Below are 19607 nucleotides of genomic sequence, written 5' to 3'. Positions count from 1 at the left end.
TTGGTATTAGAGGCTTACATGTCTATGCGACAAAGTACCTTAAATATAGTGGAGGAGTGACAATATCCTATATACCAGCAGAGAGATCTTGAGGGAGGGGTTGATCTCCCAGACATACAAATGCCTAGGAAGAAATAATCACTATAGATTTATTTTGCACCCACTCTGAACCAAGCACATTAGGCCTGCTGTTGCAGTGTAATACCTATAACAATCCTTCCAGGGAGGCTTTATTACCCTCATTTTACAGATGAGAAATCTGAGGCTTCAAAAACATTATTTGCCCAAGGCACTCCTCTACCAAGTAGCAGAATCAGGATTCCAACTCAACATGTCTGATTACAAGACCAGGGTTCTTAAGTGCTCGCTGTAGACTGAGCTAACTGCTTTAGGATGCAGTGATTCAGAAGAGCTAGGGTACTAGAACATTCCCTGGGGCAAGGGCAAAGATATATGCATTCAGGTCTGTTCTCTGTGCCTGAGGTAGGAAAAAGAAAAGCTAGGAAACTTAGGATGGGATTGTCCCAACTCCCTTAATGTGAAAGGCAGCCTCCCAAGATCAGCAGGAAAAGAGCCCTCCAGCTTTTGACAGACCCTGAACTCTTGCTACCTTCCAAGGGCGTCCTGCCAAGGTGAGGAGGCTAAGGAATGGGCCCACTGCTCAAGGCCTAGGGACGTAAGTGATGCAGCACGACCCCAGAAGGTGGCATCAACATTATTGAGCAGAAGCAGAGGCTCAGGATTCAAGTAAGAAGAGTTCTTAGTCTCTAGTGAGTTTTTACAAATGGACTCTCCTCTGGTGAATGAGGAGATGGTAGCAAAAGAGCCTCACATGAGTTCAGAGGTTCATGGTTCTGTCAGATGGCACCTTGGGGTAGATGGAAGGAATTTTGTAAATGAGAATGCCTGATCCTGCTGAAGATGCATGAGGCGTGAAGATCCATGGGTAACAGTGAGGGGCTTGAATACAAGTCGCAGAGGAGAGATGGTGGTACTTGCAAACTCCAGGTGGGGTTCCATTGCAGGCATAACTCGGGAGAGATTATTGAAGGCATAGCTTATGAGTACCCAGAGTGGAACAATACCCAGAGCTTTGCAGAGCATCATGATCCAGATCCAAGCTGAACTTCTCTGGAATGGATTGAGTTGAGAAATACTAAGTTTCTTTCTGGCAAGGCATTGAAGCAGACCCCAGATAACTTTTTCTATGAGGGAATTCACAAACTGGAAGGCAAGGTGGTTTGCCAAAGTGATTTTGACAGTGCTGCCAATGCTAAGCCTCTGGGGGACCATGTTCATACTGCCAGAGCCACCTGAACCTTGAGAATCTTTGCTAAACAGACGTCAGGAGTTGGCCTGCAGGATAGGAAGTTGTTTTTTCTTTATCTTTCCCTAATTTTCATTTTATTTTTTAAAACAATATTTATTTATTTTTGAGAGAGAAAGAGAGAACAAGTGGGGAAGGGGGCAGAGAGAGAGAGAGGGAGACAGAGGATCCAAAGCAGGCTCTATGCTTTCAGCATGGAGCCCGACGCAGGGCTCAAACTCATCAACCGTGAGATCATGACCTGAGATGAAGTTGGTTGCTTAATCGACTGAGCCTCCCTCCCCTAATTTTTAAAATTCAGTTCCAGTGGGGTTTTTCCTTGGGAAGAACTGGCTGTGATAGCACACCACATCAGATCTATTTTTGATTAATATTTAATCTATTGATATTGAGCTAAAGTGTAGCTCCAGTAAGGCCAACATTTCATCTACTTTTTCAGTGCTGCTTCTACAACAGTGCCTGGTATATAGTAAGTGTTTTGAAATGAACGTGTCTCCCCAAAACTCATGGGTTGAAATCTTAGCCCTCAATGTGAGTGTTAGGAGGTGGGACCTGCAGTGGGTGATTAGGTCATGAAGCTGGAGCCCCCAAGAGTGGGATTAGTGCCCTTGTAAAAGAGACTCCGCAGAGATCTCCCTTGCTCTTTCTGTCAAGTGAAGATGTAACAGAAGTCAGCAGTCTGCTCTCACCAGAACCAGACCATGTTGGCAGCCTGATCTTGGTCGAACATCTTCTAGAACTGTGAGAAATAAATTTATGTGGTTTATAAGCCACCCAGTCAATAGTTATTTGGTGTAGCAGCCCAAGTGGACTAAGACAGTAGGTGTTCAATAAATTCATGTTAACTAAGAGCTATTCAATCATATAAACTTTCAGTTATGCAAGATGATTATGTTCTCGAGATTTGCTCTACAACCCTGTGCCTATAGTTAACAATACTGTATCATACACTTAAAATGTTGTTAGGAGGGCAGATGCCATGTTAAGTGTTCTTACACCATAGAATAAGTGAAAGCAAAAATAAAACAATCACTCTTCGCTACGTCGCCGTACGCTTTCCATGATCCCCATCCAGTCCTGCAGAGCTCCCCTTAGCAGCCATTCTCACTTCTATGGCACAGGAGGATGTGGCTCCAGGAGAATTCCGTGTTCTGTGACTTCCTAACCTTAGCTCTAACCTACTTGCCTCAACCTGTCCCTTGCCTGTGCTCCCTCCATTCTGCCCTTCAGCTTTGGTCTCTGACTCACACCTCACGGTCTGATTTTCAGCCTTACATCACTCGGCCTTGAGTCATCCCTTTACCACTTACTGCTCAACTTCAGGCAAGTTTCCTAACTGCTATAGGCCCAAGGTTTCTCATCCACACAGGACAAAAGTTTAAATATGTAAGGAGAGGAGAAATAGAGGTGGAATGTTGGGAAATACTAACATATAAAGGATAAAAAATAGCAACATCTTATCTCATAGACTGAATGCATGTTAAGTGCTTAAGTGCTTCGTTTCCTTTTTTTGTTTTTTGGGTTTTTTTTAGCTTTATTTATTTTGAGAACTCCCAAACAGGCTCCACACTATCAGTGCCGAGCCCTAGGTGGGGCTCAAACCCATGGACCATGAGATCATGACCTGAGCCAATATCAAGAGTCTGACACTAGACTGACTGAGCCACCCGGGTGCCCCAGGTGCTTAGTTTCTTCTGCATACCAAGTGGGCAGTAAATATTAGCAATTATTGCTTTTGTTATTCTTGAGACTTACTGTCATTATTAAGTCATCCTTCATATCTCATGCTTTTCAGCACCTTCTTCTTGATGATGACCTTGATTCCCCTCAGCCACAATACTGCTTTTCCCCCAACTATGCTGCTTTGAGGAAACTCAGCCCGCAGGCTGTCTCACTGAGTGCTGGACCCACCTTCAGAACAGAAGCAAAACCCCATGTTTCTGTTTGGAAATCAACTCGGTTTCCACCTACTCCATTGCACACCTACTCGGCTCTCAGTCACATCAAGTTGCTGGATGTGAGGATTAACCTGCAGCTCCTCAATGTCTGGGCAATGAACTAGCGTCACATGCTTTACCCTGCTTGGTAGCTAGCTCTCAAAACCTGCAGATACCACTTGTGATTATCTGGGTTGCGTCAAGATCAGCTTAGCTCTGTCAACCATCCACAGTTTCTCGGAATCATTGCTGTTCATTTCAACCACAGGTAGTTCCCAAAGCAGTGAAAAGTGTGTCAACCCTTTTTAAATGGAAAGAGCATTTCACTCTTGCTTTGGGAGAAAGAATTATTCCATTGTGTTTTTTGCAAGTATGACTCTATTGACAAACGAACCTGTGTCCCTCGGTGTATATTTTACTAAAGGATCTTTGGTAAGCATATGATCCATTTCGAAAGGCCTGATTCAGGAGAAAGGTAGTGATGGGATCTGTATTTTAGGGAACGATCCATCAGGCAGCAACATGGGGGCCAAGACTAGAGCTTGGGAGGAAGAGCAGCTTGAAGGTTGAAGCCCCAAACTCATAAAGTGGTGCCAGGCATGGGAGAGAGGGTGTGGGTTGAAGAAAACCAGCAGAACCTCCAGGCCCAGATGTAAGCAATACTCCAGCTCCGTTTTCCATAAGAAATCCAATTACACTTGGCATCTTGTGATACTTAGAAATTTACTGACTGTTTGGGGATGCGTTAGGTGAAAATCACACATTGCCCCACAGCTTTCTGTCCTCTTCCAGTCTCTGACTCATATTCTCCAGCCTCTAGCCTACAACCTCTCCTTGCTTGTTCAGAAAGGGTATTTTGGTGTCCAACTTCTACAAACTATCAGTAACTGAGACTTACGGTTTAATGAGGTCTCCCCATAGTATAATGTGAGTTCCAGAAAGGCACAGGTCTTTGTCTTACTATCTGATGTATCTAAGGTGCTTATAACAGCTCCATTTATAGTAAGTGATAAGTAATTATCTGTTGAAGTGGAATAAACAAAGAAAAGGTTATTCAATATGTTGAATGCTGCAGAAAAAAAATCAAGTAGAATGAGAATCCCTGGCTAGGAATTCAGACAGGAACTCATTCGTGACCTTAGAGAGAATAATTTGAAGAGTATATTGTGGAAGCCACAAAAATGTTGCCATTGTCATTTTAAACTCATTTTTTTTTTTTTGGAAAAGATAGTGAGAGCACATGGTTTTAGGACATAAGGATATAAAGCCGCAAGTTTAGACTAGTCTTCTGTAAGATATTTTGTTCATTTCTCATGTCTGGCTCACAAAAGTTAAAATATATAGGCCTATATTTGGTGAAGATGATGGCTTGAGAAAAAAAAAAAAACCTGGAAATATGCCTGGAAAAACAGCTAGTTCCATTCTGCCTAAGAGAATCGGGGACGGAGAACAAATGAGCAGGAAGGAATTTTCTGTTTTCATTAGGTAAGTACAAAACAATGGGTTTTGTTAATATATGTGGACACTTCAGGGTCAGGTTTCTTCTAAGGATACTTTAGTGCTCGCTGACATAAAATTGCTCTCTCATCTTTGCTCCATACCCTGATAGGGCTCTTTTATGTGTGCAGTGGTGTTTGACATCATTTTAAGTCATGCTCTGATTCCTAGAAGAATGTACCTCTTCTAGAAGGAAGCAGCTCTTCTAGCGGAACTTATAAACAGTACGGGAGTCAACCTGCACCTCAACCTGCCGTTGTTTTTCTTAGTTACTTTCAGAGGCATGGATGGAGGGTTCTCTGAAGTCATCCTGATTGAGCCAGCAAATTGAGACTTAATTAACAAGCCACTCAGGTGTCTAGGCTTTACCACCCATGCCTGCAAAAACTTAAGTTTCTGTTTCAGTATAAAATTGCAGTAGCTGGTACACCCTCCCCTTGGTTTGGTGGTTAGAAACCATCCTCTGGCCCATGTGAGAATCCCCAGAACCTTCTTGTGAAAGCAAGTGAGTCCTTTGTGTTCTTCTGCGCTGGCCTCCTTGTCACTTGGCTACCTTGCTGCTGGGCAACCCTCGTGAAATTGCCCCTCTGCTGGGCATAGCTATTTCCATGGGTACTGTGACTGCTACCACCTCTTCGGTCTCAGGGGAAGGGACACTGGTCTGTCTTTTGGTCTTCAGGCTCAGGGACAAATAGACCTTTCTCCCATGTTGTCACAGCACAGAAAACACCTTGCTATAACTTTTAGCAAGTGTTTACTGCATGTGAAAATAACAGAAGGAAAGTTCAAGGTTGAGGACAACTTAATAACTAACATGGGATGTGGCTACCTTTAGAGCTGATAGGCTGATATCCATCATATTTTAGGTTGTGGTCCCCAGAAGCTGACTCAGAGACATGGATATGAGCGCATGTCGTTCATTTGGAAGATGAACTCAGGCAGCATTGGTCAGACTGGAGAAGTCATTCAGGGAAGGGAAGGAAGCCTAAATACGGTGCACCAATAAGATTACCGCTGTAGGCAGCTGGGACTCCGTCACATTGGGAACCTTTGAAAGACAATCTAGATTTGGCCTGGCCAATATGATAATCACTAGTCACATGTGGCTGTGGTGCATTTAAAATACGCCTAATCAGAACTGAGATGTGCTCTAGATGTAAAATACACATTGGATTTTTAACATGCAAAAAAAAAAAGAGGAAAATATCTCATTGATAGTTTTATATTGATTACATATTGCCATGACAATAATTTAGATATATGGGTTAAACAAAATACACCATTAAAACTAATTTCACCTGCCTTCTTTTCCCTTTTTAAATTTTTTTTCATGTTTATTTATCTTAAGAGAGAGAGAGAGAGACAGAGCATGATCAGGGGAGGGGCAGAGAGAGGGAGAGAGAGAGAGAGATAGGGAGGGAGAGGGGGAGAGAGAGAGAGAGAGAGAGAGAGAGAGAGAATCTGTCAGTGCAGAGCCCAACTTAGGGCTCCATTCCTCAAACTGTGAGATCATGATCTGCACTGAAATCAAGAGTCAGACACTTAACCAACTGAGCCACCAAGGTGCCCCTCAGTTTACTTTTTTTTTTACATGGTTACAAGGAAATGTAAAATTATATGTGTGATTTACATTACATTTCTGTTGGACAGCGCTGGTGGAGAACATACCTCAGAATTGTCCTGAGTAAGGAAGAAATTGGGGATATTTATCCACTTGCTCCAAACCACTGCTGGCTGGACACTCCGCTGGGGGTGTTAACTTTCCAGTACTTCTGGCTGCCATGTGCGGGCCAGGCTGTGCGTCCAAGCTTCTAAGCAGGGAGCCAATACGATGCAGTGGGTGCCAAGGCATTATGGGGTACACTTTCTCATTTCTACCTCCCATAGCAAAGGCCATCCTAGCCAATAAACCCCACCTCCCCAAACAGGAGGGTTTCACTTATGTTCATCCTCAGAATCTAGGCCTGACTCACCCCAGGCAGAAAGAGAAGATACTTGCTTATTTTTGTCCCCTTCACTCAGCTCTAGGTCAGCTTACCCAAGAAATAATTGAAAGGACACTGCTTCAGGGGAGAAACACACCTTCATTGCTGGAGGTGAGGCCTGGAATCCTGGTCTCCTAAAGGAAAAGGAGGTGAAACCTCATTATCAGTACATTTCCCAAGATCTGGCCCCTTAGTCAACTCTGCATCTGGACAGCCACAGTTCAGCCCCCGTTGTGCTGCCCCAAGCCAAATCTAGCCACTTTCCTCGCTTTCTCCTCAAGGTCAGGTCCACTTGTCTGTCCTGTAGCCCTGCAGGAAACCGTGTGAACAAGACCACAAAACTCCACAGTACCAAGCATTATGGTATGGGTACAATGCCTAATGCATACGAAATGGGATAACATTTTAAGGAATTATTTCTGTGTTCTCAACCACCGCTCAACCCTTACAATACTTCCAACTCTGCCCTCTCTGGTTTTCTTCTCTTGCACCCTGAAGGTCTTCCTCCCAGCCCAGAAAACTAGATATGAGTCATCCAGTGCTTTAGGGGAAGGATGTTACTCTTGAGGCAGAGAATAAAGGAGGTGAATTAGTAATGTTTAAGTTCAAAAGTCCCTGGTACAGGTGTAAGACAGAAAGAGCCGGATGCATAGCTGCATAATTGCAAACAGAGCTCTGTCCTGAGACCAAAGATCCCACAGGCTGGGGGCTGGGGGAGAGGAAGGACCTCAGGGACAGAGAGAGAGCTGTGCTCCACTGGGACATGGCCCCCGGCTCATGAGCTCACAGCCCTGGAGACCCCTATCTGTCCCCAGCACCTAGATTAGACGTCCTGTTCACCTGTGGTGGGGACTGCTCACTGGCTTCAGTCACAGTGATGATTAGCTAGGTCCGAAAGCAACCACCTGTGCTCCAGGATCAGCTGTTCCCTCATACTATGTGGGAAGCCCCATTTCCAATAGCCCAGGACACTTAAAAGCTCCAGGATTGAAGTCTTGGTCACCTAGAGGGCCTTCACAGAGCAGTACCTGGGTGTTCAGTACCATGAAACGAGCAGAACTGGCCCCAAACCTCTCCACAAGCCAGGATAGTGGTGGAAACATAACTGCAGTGCACTTCTTAGGACAGGAATATTTCTCCAAAGGAATCCTCGTCTTTGGAGATATGCGCCTGTCCACAGTTACGACAAATCTTACATTAACGTGCACGGCAACTTCTCTCCTTGAAGCCTACTTGTTTTACCCTCCCTGCCACCCCAGTCTGTTGAACGAACTTTCCACAACAAAGGAACACTGTGCTCAAAGGTCAATCAATTGAAAAATACCAAGTGGGGCGCCTGGGTGTCTCAGTCTGTTAAGCGTCTGACTCTTTGATTTCGGCTCAGGTCATGATCTCACAGTTTATGGGATTGAGTTTGACAGCATGGAACCTGCTTTGGATTCTCTCTCTCCCTCTCTTTCTGCCCCTCCCCTGCTTGCACTCACTCTCTCTCAAAAACAAACAAAAAACCCACAGATTAAAAAATATCAAGTATTCAAAAAAGCCAGTGTGTGATTTTACCTAGTTTCATCTTGTATCACATACACCTGGGCTAAACAGCCAGAAAACCATTTGAATGAGTCAGAAATCATGAAAGAGGAGGCATAAGGCTGTGAGCTGGCCTGATAATTGTCCATGGAAAAGTGTATTTGGATGCAGGACACACAATCTGCTTGGTTGAGATGGGTGGACTCGGTGGGTACATTCCAGGCGTTGTTTTCTCAGGCCCCAGAATCAATGGAAGAGGAAGGTGGAAAGTTGCCCACAGGATTTCTGTCACATGTGGCTCCTTTAGGCCATGTTAGGTCAGTAAACAGTCCTCTGTCATTGACTCATGATTGCTGCTTTAGATCCACTGACACTGGAAACAAGTGCTTAATGCCCTAGTGACCCAGCACACATTGCATAGGGTGACCTGTTGTATTTTATGCTCCCAGTGCTAAGTGACTGTGGATTAATGACAGAGAAAACAAATGGAAAATATTTGGACATTTGACAAGAAAGGACAATAAGCTGCTGCTCAGATGTTATCAGTCTGGAGCACGCCACCTGTTGATTAAGGTAAAGATGAGGGGCGCCTGGGTGGTGACTCAGTCAGTGAAGCCTCGCCTTTGGCTCAGGTCACAGTCTCAGGGTTGGTGAGTTGGAGCCCATATCTGGCTCTGTGCTGACAGCTCAGAGCCCAGAGCCTTCTTCAGATTCTGTCTCTTTCTCTGACCGTCCCTGGCTCACAATCTGCCTCTCTTTGTCTCTCTCAAAAAAAACCAACCAACCAACCAACCAAACAAACAAAAACAAACGTAAAAAAAACTTTAAAAAGTTGGTAGCGTCCTTTGGGTATTCCTCAGCCACAGACTACGGTCTCTGAACACTCCCAGCTGCCACGCATAGGACATGAGCCTGCCCCACAGCTGATGAGGGGGGGCGTGTTGACACTTGCTGCCGGCTGGTCCTGTCAGATTCTCCTCCTGCGGTCGGGAAATGGGTCTGTGGGGCTCCTGAGCACCTGTGCAGAGGTCCGCCGCCAGAGAAGGAAGCAGATGCACGGAGCGAAGGAGAGACGACAAAGCAGGGGGACGAGCAACTGGCCCCTGGCCTTTCCGAGGCCGCAGTGTGCCACCTGTTCGTGGGTGCCGTGACGTACTGGAAATGCCTGTGGCTGTCTGTGCAAACCGTGTTCCCCGTTTTCTGACGCTCTGCGGGTCCCTTTACTGCACACGGGCAGCGCGTGGCTGGAACCGCCTACAGGACAGCTCCACACCTCTGGACGCCACGCTCCTTACCGCATTCTTCTTTACATCTTGAAGGATCAATGGCTTGAGACGTTTCTCACTTCCCTCACCCATTCTCCCACCAAAGATGTTTTCTGGATCCTGTAGTCTACACTGAAGAGCCAGGGGGAAGATCAGCAAAAGGCACAAGAACAGTTTCCTCTCTCCCCGTGGAGGTTGCCACTGCTCTATATTTAAAAGTTGATTGAATCAGGCAAAGGGGGAGAGAAGACACCCCCTTTCTCCCTCCTTCTCTTTCTCCATTTATTCATTTGATTGGAACTCTTTACGCACTTACCCCATGCCAGGCACTATGTAAGATATTGTAGCAAAGTACCTCCTGGAGCTTACATTCTAGTGGAGGGAGACAGACAATAACTAAGTGTACTGCTAAAATAATTTCAGATAGGGAAGAGTCAGAGGTACATAAGTCAGGGAAGGAAGACAGAAGGTGACTGCGTGTATGTGTCCGTGGGTGCCTATTTGGTGGCTCCTTTAGGAAGAATGCAGACACTCTGAGGGGGTGAGATTGAACAGACATGGGAGTGACAGAAAGGAAGGAGCTGGCCATGAGAAATGTTTGGGGACAGCTTTCTGGGGAGGAGTACTAGCAGATGCGTGGGTCCCTTCCTGAGCTCCTCACTTCTTTCTTATCCTTTCCCTTTTCCTCAGATAGTATGAGCTCCCACTAGGAGTCAGGAGCTAGCTGGAACAGATCCAAAGAATATGACAGAGTTTTGCTGTGGCAGATTTGCCGAGTAGCTAAGGGAAAGACAGTGGAGCAAGTCACGAAAATACAGACGGTGTGTGCATAGCTGAAGGAAGTGTGAAGTGTTGTCGGAAGACAGTGGAGCATGCGGGAGAGCGCAGCCACCGGCCAGGTTCCCTTAGACACCTGCCCAGCCGCTGGGGCCCTGCAGGAGAGGACCTAGCCTCTGAAACTCAGAAAGTTCAGTTCCTTTCCACTGTATGGTCTCTACCTTAGATGCCTTTGAAGCAGAGTGGGAGGCTTATTGGAACAATCCAGCAAAGCACCCACACCAAACACTAATGGGGAAGCCCAGCAGAAAATTGGAATTGATTCAGTTTGCTGAAAAAACAGGAAAGGTGGCTTGTATTTGCAGGACCGGGATGCTGACAGGAAAATATACACATACAATGCTCAGAAAAGGACAGAGGGCAAAGGAAGGAATTGGCATTCGTCCCTGAAAATGTGTAATCCAAGAACGAAAGTTTTACAGAACAAGGAAATAAACCTTCACGCAACATAGGGTCAGAGTGAACTCTTTGGTTCTTGTGTAACTGATTAAGGGTTTAAAGGAAACTGTGTATTTACTTAATGGTATGACTCATTTAAATGGAACAAACTTAGGCGAAAAACCACAATGATTAGGTTTTCCATTTATTGTTGTTGTGGGTTCATGTAACACTAATGCCATTGGCGTCCAAAAATATGGAAACCGCCAACAGAACCTGTCTATGTAAGGACAAAAGAGAGACAGGTTGTTTCATTTAAACGTTTAAGAGGAAATGCTAACTCAAGCCACTATGTCATGCGTATCTTCAGACTACAGCTGGTGGTGAGTGGGTGTTGGGTGTTGGGTGTTAGGTCAATGGAAGAAGTGACTGCAGTGGAGGGAGGTGTGAATGCCAGAGCACAATGGGGGTTTGTGGTAAACACCAGAAAGAGCATGGAATGGAGGTGTGTTAATTACCATGTCAGAACAGAATAGATCAAGGTAACCTCTTGAAGGAAATTGTCATTCTACCAGCATTTGCTTCACTAAGAATTTGAGGGACAAGAATAGTCCTTGGCTAGGATTAGTCTATGGCAGGGTTCCTCCTACTTGGTGAATTGGGGAAGAACACTGGGAGCGTGGCTCAGTGCCTGACTTTTTCCTCCACATGCTCTGCTGGCTCCTCGGGCAGGCTCTGCCCCCCACCCCGCTCTGGGAGGCTTGCTCTGGTCCAGCACTGCCCTGAAAGGGTCCAGCCTGGAGCTGAGGTTCCATTTGCCAACAGACACAAGTCAGATCTTCCAACCTAAGCTATATCAGTAACCAATGAGATGTTTTGGTCTCCAACTACTTGGTCTTTTGTATTATTTCTCAATAGGTTCCAAACTCAGGCTGGGAAGCAGAGCATTGTTCCTGAGCCCCCAAGAGGGTCCAGTGGGGTGATGAAGTTTTGAGGTGATATTGGGGTGGGCTGGAGCCGACGACCAAGAGAGAATTCTTGAAGACGTCTTTGGTGCAAAAAGGTGATTTTATTAAAGCATGGTAACAGGACCTGCGGGCGGGAAGGGTGGCACTGGGGTTGTGACGGGTAATTCACTGTATACCCTCAGGTTGGGAGGGAGTCAGCGATAGACTAAGCCTCTAAGGAATTTTGGAAGCAAGGTTTCAGGACCTTGAAGGGCTACTGCTGGTAGGAAAACACCAGTTGTTACCGTTTAGTAAAACCTCACTTATGAGACCCATTAGATGTATCCTGGGAGGCCATGAGCTTGGAGTATGATTGCCAGCATGTAACTTCCGGCAATTGGGATAAAGGAAGTTGACTCACAGGATCCTTGAGGTTGGGATAACGTTAAGCTGAGGTTCTCTTTTGTCCCCAGCAAAGTGTCATCATGGAGGCAGCTGAGCTCCTAGAGGGAGGTCACTCTGCCGGCTTCAAGGGCTTGTCAGTGGGCTGTAGGCAGTAAGGGAATTTAATTTTTCATTTGCCTTAGTTTCCCACATGACCATGGCAAGCACTGAAACCCCTTTCCTTTGTTCTTGGGTAGCTGGGAGTATCCAAGGAATAGCACACAGATCCCACCTGGGGTGGGGGTGGGTGCTAGCTTGTGCTTTGCCCCTCAGCCTGCCTCATGCTCCCCTCATCACAGGCCACCTCCAAGGGTCCTCTGGAGCCACTGCATTTGCCACTCAGTCTGTGCACCTGCCAATATGGAGGGACGAATCTTGCAGTTTAGGACAAAGGAAACATATTGTGGTTTCTGATCCAATCCAAATCAAAAGTCACAAGGACAGACATGCTGAGTCCCAGGTGCAAGTTTATAGTTGAGCCACTTCTCGACTGAGCAAGTCTATGCAGCAAGCTGCACAGTGTGAATTAGTTCTCCAGAGAATCCTGTCTCTATCTCAGCCACACTGGGAAGCCAGCTAGGTTTTTAAAAATACCACCAATTCCCTAAAGAACTGGAATGTGCAGAGAAACCAGAACCCAAAATCAAGAAAACAGAAGAGCCAAAGACCCTAAAACTAAACAAACAACCCCCTACCTCTAACTAAAACCAGCCCTTTAACTGATGGTATGTGACACATACAGGCTGGTTCCTGTACTGACAAATAAAACAAGGACACATAAATTCCATATAGCACTTTACAGCTAACAAGGCACTTTTAGACATACCTACCTTGATGTACTTAACAACCTCATGGTATTAATATGATCTCCATTTACAGGAAGGGATGACAAGAGGAAGAAGAATGGAAAGAACAAAGGGGCTGGAGAGATGGAGGCAGGAGGTGAGTTAGACCGGGTGGGGTGGGGGACAGCATGGAGATGCCCGGGACCCGCATGTGCAGTTGTGTTTGGCTGTGTACTGCACAGTCATATTTGGTGGTATTAGAGATATCTGCCAGGTAGAAAGATCTAGAGATGTGAGATGATTGTCTTTTATGTCTCTAACTACATCAGATTCCAACAATCACTTATATTCCTGAGTGAGGCCACACTCTGCCAGGGTTCAGATCCTGGGCCTTGAAAGTCTTGCTGTGCTGGCTCTGGACCTTCCCAAATCTGGGCTGACACACCAGAGCTAGATTTTTTCCCCACATGTCCTTTTGGGGTTTTCTGGGGCAGACCTTATAAGGGTGGAAGAAAAGTTCCATTTATTGAGCACCTCTGATGTATTCAAAATGCACAGAATAGGAACATGTATAGTATCTTTTAAAATTCTCTCACTGACCTACATGGTAGGTATAATGTCATTTTCTCAAAGAAGCATTTGAGGCTTTGGGAGGCTGACTTCTCCAATCCGACTCTGACGTCAGATAACATTTGAAATCTCTAGGAGGAACTGGGCAAACATTAAGATTAATGATAGGAAGGGCAACTGGGTGGCTCAGTTGGTTAAGTGTCTGACTCTTGGTTTCAGCTCAGGTCATGATCTCACAGTTTCATGAGTTTGAGCCCCGCACTGAGCTCTGTGCTAGTGGTGCAGAGGGTGCTTGGTATTCTCTCTCTCCCTCTCGCTCTGCCCCTCCCCCACTCACACTGTCTCTTTCAAATAAAATAAAATAAAATAACCCCCAAAAAAAGATTGATGAAAGGAGTTAGCAAAAGGAAAGGCGAGTACTTGTTGCAGACAGGGATGAAACAGGTAGAGAGAAAGCTACAGAGTCATGGAGTGTGAGGATTTACTTTGAGATCCCAGGGACAATAGTATATGAATTTTTACCAATAATCAGTTAAGTTTGCAGCAATTCAGTGAAGAAGAGTCTGTCTGAGAAGAAAGTTGCTCAAGACGGAAGTATTCCTGAGAAGAAGCCACTGAGAAGGGCGTGCCATCCAGGTTGGGAGCCCAAGGGCAGCCAGATATGGAGAATGGAATAAACTTTGACTCTTGACATCAGTGCTGGGAGATGACCAGTTAGCACAGGACCCAGAATCAAATGACTAATACGGGAATGGGGTGTATTATGAGGCAGATGAACTGAGACAAACAAGTAACCTTTTACCTTTTACTCCACCCCCAAGAAGCGGGCATTATATCTCTATTTTACAACCTGACAGACGGAGGCACAGAGAGGAAAGGCGTGACTTCGTGCTGTGTGGTGAGGATTACATAAGAAAGTTCACATAAAAATATCTAGCTCAGTCTGGAAAACAGAAAGTACTCAATCGCTATATCAACTTTTATTGTTTTAACAGGGGAGGAAACTGAAAGCAAATGCTTTGCCGGTGTTGGCTCCAGAATTTGGCTTAGGGTAGTGACCTGGTTTGGGATGTTGGGGGAACCGAGAGGGCATTTGTCTGGAAGCTGTGTGTGTCAAACGCACACCGCATTAACTTGGCTCGTGTGTAACAAAACCCCCTACATTTTCTTATATGGGTTAGTCACATAAGGTCAAGAATATTTCATTACAATGATGGTTATTGCCTTCGTCTGGAATAGGCTGAGGTCTGATGAAGCTCACGGGTGGCCAAGGCCCTTCTAAGCTACCTTTTGGTGTCACCACTGTAATAGGCCAGGCCAGGAGATGATAGATTCTTTTTTAAAAAATTTATTTAATGTTTATTTATTTTTGAGAGAGAGAGACAGAGTGTGAGTGGGGGAGGGACAGGGAGAGAGGGAGACACAGAATCTGAAGCAGGCTCCAGGCTCTGAGCTGTCAGCACAGAGTCTGACATGGAGCTCGAACTCACAAACTGTGAGATCATGACCTGAGCTGGAGTCAGACGCTTAACCAGCTAAGCCTTCCAGGTGCCCCTGATAGATTCTTGATTAGAGGGCAGCTCTGATCCCAGAGCTCACATCTTCACGACTACCCTGTAGCACTTCTGTGTGCAACCAAAAGTTGTGACTCACTGGGGGTTTGAGCCTAGCCTCCTGCCTGAGGCACTGGGGATTGATGAGCTCCCATACTTTTGTGACTCTCTGGGTCCACCATCACTGTTTTCCACAAGCAAATCTAAGACACAGAAACCCAAAAGCTAGAGAAATCTTTCTCTTTCTTGCATTTTTCTGAATAGCAGAGACTTCCGGCAAGTAGGAAGAGCTTGGACTGGGTCTCTTCACCCTTTTCCCAGTTGTTCTAGAAACCTGTCTCACAGCATTAGGACGATTCTCCAGGAGCTCAGCAAGCTCACGGGCTCTGACAGGCTCCATCTGAATCAGGCTTTCCATTCTCCCCTGGAAGGGCTCATGCTGCTGTCACTGGTTGCTCACGGATGGCACTAATTGCACACTCTTCCTGGCTTTCCCCGAAGGGGTCCCGTGGGACTCCAACAGTTTCTGGGTAGCTGTGGTGACAAGAGGCAAGGCCGGGATTTTACAAACAAAGATTTCTGAAATCTGAAGAGAATGTAAAAGAAACCAATTTGTAAAAGCTTGTTCTCACACAGGAAGGGAGGGTGGTTTCAGTCAGCTCCAGGGAAAAGCCAAGCCTTCGCCTTCTCTGAGAAGGGGATCACCCGATGATCCCTGGCTCACCAAGTATTTATGGAGCACCTGCCGTGTGTCATATGAAGCTCCGGTCATGTGAGGACATGCACGGCCCCTAATTCAGAGCTCACTGTCCTCTATAAGGGCACAGGGGTCTGCTGAGACAAGTATTATATATTCTTCAGATTGGGCCCACATCTGTGAGTTTGTTCATTTGTCTGTTTTTATGTGTTACAACATCTTGAGCACTTACTGTGTCGGACACTGGGGGTCTGATGCTAGGAAAGGCTGTTTCTGCCCTTAGCCTCTGCTATCTAAGGTGAGAGCAGGCTGGGCACAAACAACCAAAAAGTGGTGTGCCGACAGGGGCTGTTGCCAAATGGGATAGTTAATTTTATGCGTCAACTTGCCTGGGCCATGGGATGCCCAAATATTTGGTTGAATATTACTTTGGGGTGTGTCTTTGAGGATGTTTGTGGATGAGATTAACATTAGAATGTGCAGACTGAGTAAAGCAGATTGCCCTTCTCCATATGGGTGGTCCTCAGTCCTCAGACTGAGGCCCTGAATTGAATAAAAAGGTGAGTAAGAGGGGCTCCCGGGTGGCTCAGTCAGTTAAGCGTCCGACTTCGGCACGGGTCATGATCTCACAGCTCTTGAGTTCCAGCCCCATGTCAGGCTTTGTGCTGACAGCTCAGAGCCTGGAGCCTGCTTCTGATTCTGTGTCGCCTCCTCTCTCTGCTCCTCGCATGCTCATGCTCTGTCTCTCAATAATAAATCAATGTTAAAAAATATTTTTAAGTGTTTAATTGTTTAATTAAAGTCTTACCTCTACCCCAGGGTTGGTGACTTTTTTTCCCCAGCAAGGGAACAAAGCTTTATCTGGAGCTGGTGCTTCCTGGGAAGAAATGCAGGTGTGGGCCAAGGAGTGGGTGGGTGGGGGGGAGGGAGGTGGGGTGGGGTGGGGAGGGGGCAGTCTCCTGGCCACGAAGCCTTCAGACTTCATATAGGTCTGCATGGGTCTTAAACACCTCGGTTTGGACCTTCCACTTCTGGTTTCAGTCAAGGCGGGAGGGCCCCAGCCATGGGCTCTGCCCAGGTCACGTCCACAGCCCAGTCGTGGGGGCCGTATGTACCTTGAAGGCCACCCGATCAGCAACAGCACAGCAGCAGCCTTCTTCCCAGGTCTCCTGGCCTCAAGGCCACATGAGAAAATGCAAATGACCACCGGAGGGTGCTGTTACTCCACACTTTTTCTACAAAAACTGCTGCTGGCAACCAAAGATGTCCAGGGTTCCTTTGTTTTTAAGGCTCAGCCAAGGGATGTCTCTGGGAGAGAGGGGCAATTCATACTCTCAGATCTGGATTAATATGGAAAAGCAGAGGAAAACGTTATACCTTCTGGAAATGGCTTGACCTGTTGACTTGGTAACATTTTGAACTGTTACTAGGGGCTGGTGCTCCAGTGTGCTGCCCAGAATACTGCCGACTAGCACAGGCCATGCTGTCCAGACAGAATCAGGGTTTGAACCCTGGTGCTACATTCACGAGTGGTGTGACTTTGTCCCATGACTGTCTCTGGGCCTCAGTATTGTCACCTGCTTCATAGGGCAACTTGTGAGGAGGTTCCCGGCACCATGCTAGGCACACAGAGCTTTTTTTTTTTTTTAAAGCTCTTATCATTAAATACTATTTTTAAAAAAAGAGATCAAGAAGGCATCAGCTGCTTCCCTGCCACCTGAAACGTGAGTGGGGCCCAGGGCTGTATAATTGGATGAGGAAGCTAGGGTTATTTAGACTGCAGGATCAGCCAGATCAGCCAAGCAAAGAAAACGCCGCCAGAAAGGGCAACTCGATTTCACTCTCTTTCTGTCTAAAAATGGTGCAGTGATGTTGCATTCATAGGCTCACCTGGCCAAAAACCAGATGCTTTCAATTTTATTCTCAGCCTCACCACTTTGAGCAAATATCTCATCTCCTTTTGCTTTATTCAGACTGCTGCTGTTCACCACAGCCCAGAACGGCATAGTGATGGCCAAGATATAATGAGGGGTTTGGGAACTTGAGAGGAAAGGAATGAATACCAGTTAGCAAATTATTATATACAGTATGTGGACTTCACGGTTGACGCATCGAGGAACTTGGGATGTGTGGTAATTATGCACACTTGAGCTGAATTTTAGGAAAACATATAAAAGAAATGTTATTTCCTCTTCTAAAAAGGCTGTGATGGTAAGAAGCATTCCACAGCAATTATTATGCAGAGCTATTTCAAATGAATGAATTTGTCCATGAATTTTAACTACTAAAGAAAGGGAAATCTAATTGGGGGCTAAGGTAGTTTTAGGAATGGCGGCGTATAAGTTTTGTACTGACAGGTGCTGGTGAAAAGCTGATTGATCCCATTCAAGAATATAACAGGCTACATCTGTATAGCACTGCATAGGGTCTCAAGTACTTTCACATAAATTATCTCATATGATGTACCCTTTGAGATATGAAGAGTATTATTACTGTTATTAAAAAAAGCAGTGTTACTGAGATGTAATTTGGTGAGTTATCTTTTAACTTTCTTGATTGTGTCCTTTGAAGCACAAAGTTTTCAATTTTGAGAAACTGCTATTTCTTTTTTCTTTGGTTGCTTGGGCTTTTAGTGTCATATCTAAGGGATTTGACCATTGCCAATTTCAAGGTCATGAAGCTTTGCTCCTATGTTTTCTTCTAAGAGTTTTATATTTTTTCATTTATATTTCGATATTTGGCCCATTTTGAGTTAATTTTTGTAGATGGTATGAGGGAAGAGTCCGACCTCATTCTTTTGATGTGGGCATCTAGATGGCCCAGCAGCATTTGTTGAAGAGACTGTCCTTTCCGCCATTAAATAGTCTTCACACCCTTGGTGAAAATTAATCGATTATAAAAACATGGATTTATTCTGGACTGTCAGTTCTATTCTGTGGATCTCTATGTCTATCCTTAGGCCAGTGTTACACTGTTTTAATGACTGTCGCTTTTGAAGTTTGCAATTGGGAAGTGTGAATCCTCCAACTTTGTTTTTCTTTTCCACTATTGTTTGGCTGTAGGAGACTCCTTGTAAATCCATATGAATTTTAGAATCAGTTTGTTAATTTCCACAAAGGAGTCATCTGGGATTCTAACAGGTTTTGCATTGAATCTGTAAATCAATTTAGGAAGTATCACCATTTTAACACTATTAAGTCTTCTAATCAATGAACATGAGAGAATTTTCCATTTATTTAGCCCTTCTTTAATTTCTTTCAACAATATTTTATCATTTTCAGAGTATAAGTTTTGTGTTTATTAATTTGTTCCTAAGTATTTTATTATTTCTGACATGATTGTAAATGGAATTGTTTTCTTCATTTCACTTTCAGATGTTTCATTGCAAGTATATAGAAACGCAATTGATTTTTGATATTGGTCTTGTATCCTTAAACCTGGCCGCACTCTTTATTAGGTCTAACCATTTTTTAGTGGACTCCTTAGGCTTTTATATAAAAAAAGATCATGTTATCTGTGAACAGGGGTAGTTTTACTTCTTCCTTTCCAAGCCACTAACTAAAGTTTAGCCTAGATCTCCAAGGAATCTACCAATCTCCTCCCAATTACTTTTCATTACAACCTCCACTGTTTTTGAGTGCCTTTATTTTTTATTATTTTTTTAAAGGCGATAGAAGTATATTGAATACACCTCAAGAGAGCAGCAGACGGGATAGCAGAGGAGAGGCTATCTGCTGAGAGCACCTTTAGACTTGAACTTTATACTCTGCAGATGAAGTCAGTTCTTTGTGAGGAATTTAGACCTCTTGGTTCTATAGCCTGCTTTCTCCCCCTGGGCAAAATCTCTGATGCTTGGCT

General features: G+C 45.1%; 1 long non-coding RNA gene across 2 annotated transcripts in view; it reads left to right on the top strand.

The window, feature by feature from the left end:
• LOC115299560 overlaps positions 1-19607 on the top strand; it is a 50532-nt gene that overhangs the window by 3019 nt on the left and 27906 nt on the right. For both annotated transcript variants that reach the window (XR_003912240.1, XR_003912239.1), the window contains exons 2-3: positions 11672-11816; positions 13024-13086. This is a non-coding gene — a long non-coding RNA (uncharacterized LOC115299560). The remainder of the gene's footprint in view (positions 1-11671; positions 11817-13023; positions 13087-19607) is intronic.

Source organism: Suricata suricatta, chromosome 8, assembly GCF_006229205.1.
Source record: "Suricata suricatta isolate VVHF042 chromosome 8, meerkat_22Aug2017_6uvM2_HiC, whole genome shotgun sequence".
Lineage (NCBI taxonomy): Eukaryota > Metazoa > Chordata > Mammalia > Carnivora > Herpestidae > Suricata > Suricata suricatta.
This window is presented reverse-complemented; position numbering and strand designations above follow the sequence as displayed.